Consider the following 10,201-nt stretch of genomic DNA (forward strand, 5'->3'; position numbering starts at 1 on the left):
TTTTTTTATTTTAAGAGCGCTCACAGCTAACGCAACATCAGCAATCAAACAGCCCAGGTGTATCTATTATTACATAAAGTGATATTATGTCCTTTCATTGATATCTCCAATTCTTTTACAACTGTGACAGTTTTCCCGTGAGAAAAAAGCGTACCGTCCCCCCAGCAAAGAGTTACCAAAAGTGAACTTTTTCCACTTCCATTTTTCCCGAGAAGTATAATTCTTCTTTCTGTCCTTTCTTCCATCTGAAAAAGAAACGTGGAACATTAATATCAAACTGTCATTACTGTTAACCTTTTTAAAAAAAAAACTAGATGTATCGCGAATTGCGATTTATACCCCACTGATGTTCTTTACTGGAAAAGGGAAATACTTATTAAAAGATACATGTTAAAAGAAATTACCTCTAGTGAAAAGACACATTGTACAGAGAGATTTCAAATCATCAAAAACAAGTTTTTAAATTGGTAAGTGAAAAAAGAAATCAAAACTTTTTAAACATTAAGTGGCCTGAACCCAAATTTTGAAATCAAAACTGTATTAGATAATGTTACATTTGTTTGTTATCACATAAACCATGGACGAGAAAGTGTAAAGAATAGAGGATATTTGTTTGTTGTGTGCAAGATGCAATTTCATTTCATCTCGTGAACTTCAAAAAACATTTATATACCTGAGAATACTGGTTTATAAAGCCCACTCGATGTAATAAAATATGCATCTTACCACAACAATCACATTTTTTTATTCAATATCCTCGATACCAGCTTAAATGAACTTTCCTCAAGTATTACTTGAATAATTAAAAGTCTGTTTACCAAAACTTGTAGCCTCAACTTCAGACGTCTTTCTCATAAATACAGATGTTTTCAGCTTAAAAATTAAGTTTAGAAAATAAACGGTAATGGCTATGATATGTGTGCTATCTTAAACAAACGTTATGAAAAAAACCGCCTTGATATATATAACAAATTTCTAGGACCCATGAAAAAAATGTACCATGTCGAACGTAATTCTGTTATAACAGCGGTCTATATAAGCGAACACCATTTTTAAAAAAGCGAGGAAGAATAAAATGTGTTTGATTCAAAGGGCTTTTATTTGGTTTGGATTTGATAATTTTACATCTATCATAATGAAAATTTTACATCTATCATAATGATAATTTTACATCTATCATAAGAATGAAAACATATCCGTGGATTGTTTCAGACAATAATTATTTGTTGACAGTTGAGTATACATTCAAGAAGCGACTGGGAATTTGGTAAACATTGAATGTTTTGAAAAGCCGTTTAACGAACGCTGGATTATCCACTTATCCTTCGGGCAGATGAATGCCATTGCTTTTACACAGCTTCTACAGTTATTGCTCAAAGGATACTTGAATATGCCCAAATGTCATCAAGAGCAGTTTTGCAAGATGAAAGAAGTGTATATAACGAAATCAAAAAGTAGACACAAATTTATAGAAACGAGTTTGGTGTTCGGTAAATTGAATGAATTTGATGTAAGAAATATCTTTTTGATTACGTTTAAAATTTAGGTTCTACTTATCAATGTTCAACCTTGCTTTACTCTAAAAAGCCCTGAATATATCGGAATTGGGGTAAGGCATGAATAAAAAAGTGAGGCGTCACATGGGGAAAATTTGTAAATAGTAGTATCTTCATTTGAAAAGTTTTTCACTGTGAAAGTATCAAGTATAATCTAGTAAAAAGCATGAAAATAAAACCCAAATGTTTAATAATCAAAGTGCTGGAAGGCACTGCAGTTTGGGACGTATGAAGGATCAAATAACTATTTTTCTATTTCGGGGCAGAATAATTCAATGAAGTGAAGGGTGTTGCCGGTTGAATAAATAATAAAGTGCACAATTCAGTAAATGAACATAGTTGATACAATTATTCTATGACACACATGTTCAAAAATTAATATTTAGGTTACATGTACGTGTAGGTCGATCAAATAACCGTTTATTGGCGCTTTTTTGACAAGAGCAACAAGTGAAATTAGAGCTACCAGAGGAACTGCAAGCTTGACTATTTTAACACATGACATTATAAAGGGAGACAAAGCTATTGAAAAAATAATCAATTGTGATATATATCAAATTTTTCTGTATCAGTATCAAGTAAACACTCAAATGGTCAATATTTTTTGCATCACATTATATGAATGTGACCATGTCATTAGAACTTATAATGGCCTTTGTTTACTGCAATTCTCACCTATGCTAATCTCTTTCACTGTAATAACGTTTATAAAGTTTCAATCAAATTCCTTCAATATTTTTAATCCTCTCTCAGAACAGTATAATGAAATATATACGGAGATAATTCAAAAACTAAGTAATGTAGAATTTTGGTTTTATTTGACACAAGACTTCTGCTCACTAGTCTCTACAACTGTTGTATTTAGTTTGAGTGTGATATCATTAAAAAGATTTACTCCAGACAACCATTATTTTAAAAAGTGTTGTAACATGTATTTTAAGAGATGAATAATTGTAAAAATTAAGCTAGAAACTAGAACTCCAGGCGAGTCAGATGTGTCGGCCTTGTGAAACAATGTAGTTTAGGAAAAATGGCAGGACAAAAATGAAGTATGAAAAATAACAAAAGGGCAAAATATCTAAAAAAATAATAAGTTTAGAGCAGCATGTTTTTCTGAACACTGCACTTCTTATCAATAAATCTATCATACTATGATGGTTCAAGTCCGTAGTTTTTTCATACTTGAGGAGAAATGACCAGGACAAAAATAAAGAAAGAAAAATCAACAAAGGGCAATAACTCAAAAAATAAGAAATGCAGAGTACCAGTTCGTTGTGCACTGCACTTCTTCTTAATGAGATCTATCATCCTAATGAAGTTTCAAGTCCATAGCTTTTTATACTTAAGGAGAATGGCCCGGACAAAATTAAAGTATGAAAATAAACAAAGGGCAATAACTCAAAAAATAAGAAATGCAGAGTAACAGTTCTTGTGCACTGCACTTCTCTTAATGAGACCTATCATCCTATGAAGTTTCAAGTCCATGGCTTTTATTCATTAGGAGAAATGGCCCGGACAAAAATAAAATATGAAAAATTAACAATGGGCAATAACTCAAAAATTAGGAAGTACAGAGTAACTGGTTCTTGTGCACTGCACTTCTTCTTAATGAGATCTATCGTCCTATGAAGTATCAAGTCCATAGCTTTTTTAGTTTTGAAGAGAAATGGCCCGGACAAAATTAAAGTATGAAAATTAACAAAGGGCATTAACTCAAAAAATAAGAACTGCAGAGTACCGGTCCTTGTGCACTGCACTTCGGGTTATTAAAAGAAGCATGCATACCAAGTTTGAAGTCAAATCAGACTTATAGTGACTGAGTTATGCTCCGGACAAAGCTTTAGGGGACGCCGACAACGACACAGACGCCGCCGACAAAAGGTAACCCCTCTTTATGTCACCTTTTCAAGGCGACACAAAAATTAGGGTTCTTTGAAAAAAACACTTTCTTTCACTTGATTATTTTCGCTGTGTAAAAGTTTTAATCAAATTTTCAATCAACTCTTTTCCAGTATTTCTCTGGACAAGCATAATTAAGAACATGTATAATAAAGGTAGATAATTAAATAAGAGGGCCATGATGGTCTGAGGTTGCTCACCTGTATATACCCCCCACCCTGCAGGGCCAGTTTTAACCCAAGGGCTTTTATTTGAACAAACTTTGGAAGACATCCATAAGAAAGATGATTCAATGCTAAACATCAAAGCTCTAGTTTATTGGGTTTTTTTTAAGAAGATTTTTTAAGTTTTTTACTAAACACATACTGTTAAAAACAATGACAACCCTGGAGCAGGGGCCAGTTTTTTGACCCCAGGGCTTTTTAAATTTGAACAAACTTTGTAGACACTTCACTAGAAGATGTTTCAACTTATAATAAAAACTCTAGCTATTTGGGTTTCTTTTTAAAAAAGATTTTTTGAAGTTTTTACTATATGCATATAGGGAAAATCAATGATCCCCTGGGGCAGGGCCAATTTTGACCCCGGGGCTTTTATTTGAACAAAACTTGGTAGACACTCATTAGAAGATGTTCATTGCTAAATATCTTTAGCTCTAGCTCTTTGGGTTCTTTAAAAGAAGATTTTTTAAAGTTTTTACTATTTGCATTTTAAAAAAATTAATGACCCCCTGGGGCAGACCAATTTTGACCCGGCCAGGGCTTTTTATTTTAACAATCTTTGTAAACAATCACTAGAAGATATTTCATGCTAAAATATCTTAGCTCTAGCTCTTTTAGTTTCTTAAAAAAGAAGATTTTTTAAAGTTTTTAACTATATGCATTTAAAGAAAATTAATGACCCCTGGGGCAGGACCAAATTTTGACCCCCGGGCCTTTTAATTTGAACAAACTTGGTAAACACTCATTAGATGATGTTTTTCATGCTTAATATCTTAGCTCTAGCTCTTTGGGTTCTTTAAAAGAAGATTTTTTATATAGTTTTTACTATATGCACATAGGGAAAAAAACAAAGACACCTGGGCGGGGCCAATTTTTGACCCCAGGGCTTTTATTTAAAAAACTTGGTAGACACTCAACACTAAAGGATGTTTCAAGCCCAAATATCAAGCTCTAGCTCTTAGGGTTTTTAAAAAGATGATATTTAAAGTTTTTTTTCTTTCGGTTCCCATTGCAACCAGAGTTTCTGCATGGAATTAAATTCTTTGCACAATTTTTAAAGGTGACAGCCAAAGGAAAGATTCTTGTGAAGTTTGGATGAAATTAGCGTAGGTGTTTATGAGCAAATGTCATTTAAAGTAAAAGTTTACGGCCGGACGAAAAGGGATCACAAAAGCTTGACGCTGGTCACTTTGTGACAGGTGAGCTAAAAACTAAGGAATGGAGTTATGGTTCTTTAACACATTGGAAAATTCGAGTCGGTTCAAGTTGAATGTAGAATTTTCAGTGATAGTTTGGAATAAGCATTTTTAACTTAAGGAATAAAATTAAAAACAATGAAGCAAGGTTAGAGTTATGTTTCTTGGAACATTGCACTTTCTCTTAAAAGTCTCTATCACTTGTGAAGTTTTACATAAAATCCCTTCAATACATATCTAGTTATATTCATATTTCGGACAAGAGTGTGAAGGACAAATGTCTTCCTAAGTACAGACTATGTTTTTTTTTCCTTTATCAACTAAAATCTCAAAAACACCATTAAAAACATATTTTTCCTCATGAGCAACCTTTTTCCCCAAAAGTACAAGTCTGTATGGAATGAAAAAGATATTTATCCAGAATCATAGGAGCATAAATTATTATAACAATGCTAAATCTCTGTATAGTTCTATATCAGATACCAGTAATGATGAACCTTACTTTTGTACCATTTAAGTTATAGCAAAATTTTCAGCTTTCAGCTTTCATTGACATAGCAAGAAATGGGTCAGTTTTTTTATTTCCCCTTTTAAAATGAAAATAGAAGGGGACTAATAAAACAATTTTCCCCAAGTTTAAAATTCTCGGGTTTTAAATTACTTACATTAAAACCAGGCAACCCTAAGATACTTTTAAAAACCAAAAGGCACTAAAATCCCACTTTACCCATATTATGTTTCATAAAAACTATATATAAAGAATAAAGGCCCCTAACAAAGAAAAAAAATATCATAAAAACAAAAAAGAACTGTTGGGAAAAAATACACCGACCACTATTTTTAATCTTTTTTTTTTCTCTGGGAAAAAATGTACCCTTTATATAAACATTTTTTTTACTTAAAATAAAAATCCAAACAAATGCCCCAAAATACGAGCAATTTTCCAAAAATTTCACTAAATTTGTCTTTGCATGTCTTTTTTCCGACGTCCAAGCAATGCATGTTAAACAAAGGTGAATTCTGGTCAATTTCTACAAAATCAACGAATAACTGTTAAGATTTCGACATACTTTCTTTAAGGCAACTTGTATAACAGTCAAACTGCGATGTTTTTACTTCACAACTGTCCGACGGATAACACTAACAAGCTAATAAATTAAAAATAATTGACAGCTCTGTTCCAGAAAGTAACCATTTCCTACATTACCGCACTGAATATAAGGTAAAGTAATGATTGGTTTAAAGCGGAAAATCCGAGTTTTAAACATTTTCCTTCAACACAATGTTCATGACTGGCCTTTACTATTGACAGGGGATTCAATTCAGACTAGCCCTCTAAAATACTCCAACTAGTCCAAAGTGTTAATGGTGCCTATACAGTTATGATCACTACATCTGGAAACTGGAGATTCCCACCGAGTGTGATGCTTATCTTCATTCGCTTGACAGTGACACATGTCCACCTTTAAAAAAAAGCAATAAAAATTATATGAAGTGCAATAATTTGCAAAAAAAATGCTTATCTTATTTGTCTCTTCTTACATTTATAATGCAGAGCACTAGATTGTTGTGTCTGTCATACAAAATGACTTTCAATAATACTATTTAAATATATTTGAAAATACAATTTCTTTATAAATACTCATAGTAATACTAAATTGCTTTTTTTGTGATATTTTTTCTGACACATATGTGCAGACAGTACATTGTGTACACCGGTCTTACTGACCTGTGTGAAACCATTCTAAGCATGATGCCAAAGAAAATTTTGGACTTGTGAGAGGCTGTAAATGACCCAGATTGATCATAAGGTAACGTGTAACCAACGCTGAAAAGCATTTGACTATATCTCAATCCATTGAGAAGTGGCATCACTTTGAAATCAATTTTGATTGAAAAAAAATCGAGGCAAAGTAGTGATTTTGGGCAATTTTGAGATGTCCCCTCGTTGCCATGGAACAGAAAATTTAAGCCTGAGCATGTTGTTGCAAGGGCAATGGTCCAGTCAACATTTGTGCCAAGTTTGATTAGTGTTGAAAGCAGTTTTTTATAGTATTATAGCAATTTGAACTTGCAACGGGAGACTTTTCAATGGAAACAGCCATTTTCACAAATATGCTCATGAAGTAATGGGTTAAGAAATTTTGCATCTTGATTGGGAAAAATATTTAGTACCATGTACAAAGTTGTTAATCCAACAAATTGTATATCATTCAAAGCATAAAAAATACATAAAAAATTGACAATGGAATGTGTTTTTGAACATCATCTGTCTGGTACCACATATTGGATTGAAATGGAATGAAGAAAAATTGTCACCTTTGATAACGGAATTTTGACTTATGATTTTTTTCTAAACTTGGAAAAGAAAAAAAAGCATATTTGGCATTATTTGCCACTGGGAATGGGTCTGTTAATCTGACCCGTGGTGACACTGGTAAAATGCATGTTTTCATTCATTTTTTTTGGAAAACAGTTTGGTTTGTGAAATATACATTAAATATTATATAAGTACCTGTTGTTTGTAATAATCTTCTAGTCTTTCTTTAATCTTATACTGTACTTTTTTCTAGCTACATGTACCAGCCTTTCCAAGTGAATATTAAAGTAAATAATCTTTTATTTCCCTGAAAAATATCAATTTAGAGATTTCATTTTCAAAACCATCCAATACTACTCTCTTAGTGTGTGTATATACAGAGACATATAAATACATTTTATGTATTTTAACGTCTCTGGTATATACAATGTATATATGTGTCTATACAATGTATATATATGTTTACACTATAATATGATTGTGTACAGCATGTAATGACATAATTAAAATTTGAAAAATTTATGATAATAAAATATTAATAATATTTCTTCATATTACTCCACAGTATTACCACTAAAATAGAAAATGTTCTATCATTTTATTATGATATCTATTTTTTACATGTAGATTTGTGAAAAAAAATGTGAAATATCAGCAGTGTCAAAAATTGTTAAATCATATAAAATGTCAAATTAACACTGATAAATTACTTCAACCATGTATTGAGAACAGGTATAGATCATTTCCAACAGTCTTGCTGTTGTGTTGTAACATTTTCGCGACATGGTTTGTGTGTCTGCCTTGTAAATCAAGAGGTCTGGGGTTCAAATCCTTTAAGTGCCTGAAGATTTTTCAGGTTAACAATTATCAAGGTGGCAGTGATTTTTTTTTTCAACTTTCAAAACAACCTGTGGCTTTATAAATGGGAAACTATAGCTTGATTAATCAGAAAAGAGGAAAAATTTCAACCACTGAAAATGGAATTTACCCATACATTAAAAAAAGTGTAATTCAATTTAAAGGGGTTCCATTGAGGTATTTTGTCATGATGGGACTGAAATATTTTTTCCAGATCTATAAATGTACCATTTGATGAATGTTTAGAACACTAATCTTTGTACAAACCTTTAGATCATTTGCGCACTTCGTTTTTCCAGAATAATTATTCAAATTGTAAAAAGATGACCCAAAATGAAATGGCTAGACTTTAAATAGATAATAATTTATAAAGGTCAAAATAAAATTATTCTGAAATATTCAAGAATGTGCCCCATTTGGTAGAGACGTAACGGCCGTGACAAGACCAAAAAATTGTAGGCGTATATGCCGGTTTTCCTGTAAAGGCAGACATCTGTGTAATATCAATTTGTAAAATCTGTCGGTTTTGCAGTCTAAGTATGATCGAAATGTCTTGGGTACGAAAGACTCGAGATCTCCAAAATTACTTCGAAATTATTTACGAAAGTTTTAGTCCTCGGAAACAAATTGGCATCAATAAATAAACATAATATTATTAGTCATCAAATTCATAACATATTTTGCTTTATAACATACCTTATGAGCTTAACAGGCTGATAATTATGCTCGTGAAGTAGGTCGAAAAATATACCGGAAGTTGTCGGATTCATTTAACCTAATTATCGGCTAATTCAGAGACGAATAGATTATCTACATCTCTGGCTAATTCTATTTCAATATCCACTTTGCAATTATAAACTACAAAATTTATCCGATAAATAATGTCTTTTTCAAAAATTCTGGAATATAATACAAAAAAATGTGATGATAAGGCGGATGAGTAAGTTAAATATTGCAAGCCGTCAAGCACTATGACCCAATTAATTTACTATCCCATTCATAGAATTATGTGACCTTTCAAATTATATCCGCTACGTTTCTAATACCGTAATTCAAGCTCAATTGCACATTATTTTCAAAAAATAAATTTCTTGTCTCCACTTCTGTTTGCAATAAATCGAAGTTTTCAGAAATTCAGAGCACTATTTTTCACTCGCGGCGGTTATGCGTCGGTCATGGTCGGGTGATCACTATGAATTCAGCTTAGCTTGATATGTTAGAATACAATATAGCATTTAGAGTGGCGATGAAACGTCACAGCAGTGGGCGTTACCCTGTATGGTTGGAAATTTCGGGTTTGTAAGTGCACTAGTTGGGACTACGTCCCAACTAAAAATGATATAACACGTCAAGCTATTAAACGCTTGGGCAGTTTTATGTTTAGAATGACTGATATACCTGGTTAAATACGTTCTGTTGAGACCGAGATAAATGTACTGGGTCAAAATTCCAAAATGCTAGTTGGAAATCTCAATGTGCTCAGTTATTTGAGTGTTATGTTGTGTGCTGATTATATTTTATTAAGCCAAGTCAATGTATTGTCGGATGCATTAGTTGTTATGTTGAGCTCTAAAAACAAACAGGCATGTGGTAACAAAATTATGTTGAATTAAAAAGATATGATGTGGGGTGCTACAGTTATTATGTTCAGTTATCATAATATGCCGTTTGGTGCTCTTCTCATTATGTTTTACCATGAAAATAAACAGCTGAATGGTACTATCATTTTGTTTAGCTGAGTCAGTGTATTGTTGTGTGATACTTTCATTATTTCCAGTTGCAATGATATGTTGTTCGGCGAAGAGGTCATTATGTTCAGAAGTAACACAAACTGTTGTCCGATACCGTCATTATATCAAGTTCAGATGATATACTGTTCGGTGGTCCTGCTAATAAAACATGATGTTCTGTGATAAAGTTGTTCAGTCAACGCTTAGTCAACAAAATGATATTGGTGCATTCGACAAAGCGCTGAGTGGTCATACAATTATGTTTGGTTCATTCGGATATCTTCGGGTCAAACATCTTACTGCGAAACAAGATGGTGGGAAGTGGTATTCTGGAAGGGGATATCCGCCTGTTACTTTCTATTCTTATTTAGATTTCAAAATTCTCTTTATGATTTCAAAATCTTATTTGGAATTCATACAT

At 32.4% G+C, this 10,201-nt stretch overlaps 1 long non-coding RNA gene across 1 annotated transcript; it reads right to left on the bottom strand.

Moving 5' to 3' along the window:
• Positions 1-6,141: 6,141 nt before the first annotated feature.
• Positions 6,142-9,362, bottom strand: LOC132743873 (uncharacterized). Its single transcript, XR_009627628.1, has 3 exons — positions 8,747-9,362; positions 7,388-7,499; positions 6,142-6,335 (listed from the first exon to the last, which is right to left on the bottom strand). It is a non-coding gene; the product is annotated as an uncharacterized LOC132743873 (long non-coding RNA).
• Between the last annotated feature and the right edge of the window lie 839 nt (positions 9,363-10,201).

This window comes from Ruditapes philippinarum, unplaced genomic scaffold (genome assembly GCF_026571515.1).
Source record: "Ruditapes philippinarum isolate M1 unplaced genomic scaffold, ASM2657151v2 ctg1964_1_1_1_1, whole genome shotgun sequence".
In the NCBI taxonomy this organism is placed as follows: domain Eukaryota; kingdom Metazoa; phylum Mollusca; class Bivalvia; order Venerida; family Veneridae; genus Ruditapes; species Ruditapes philippinarum.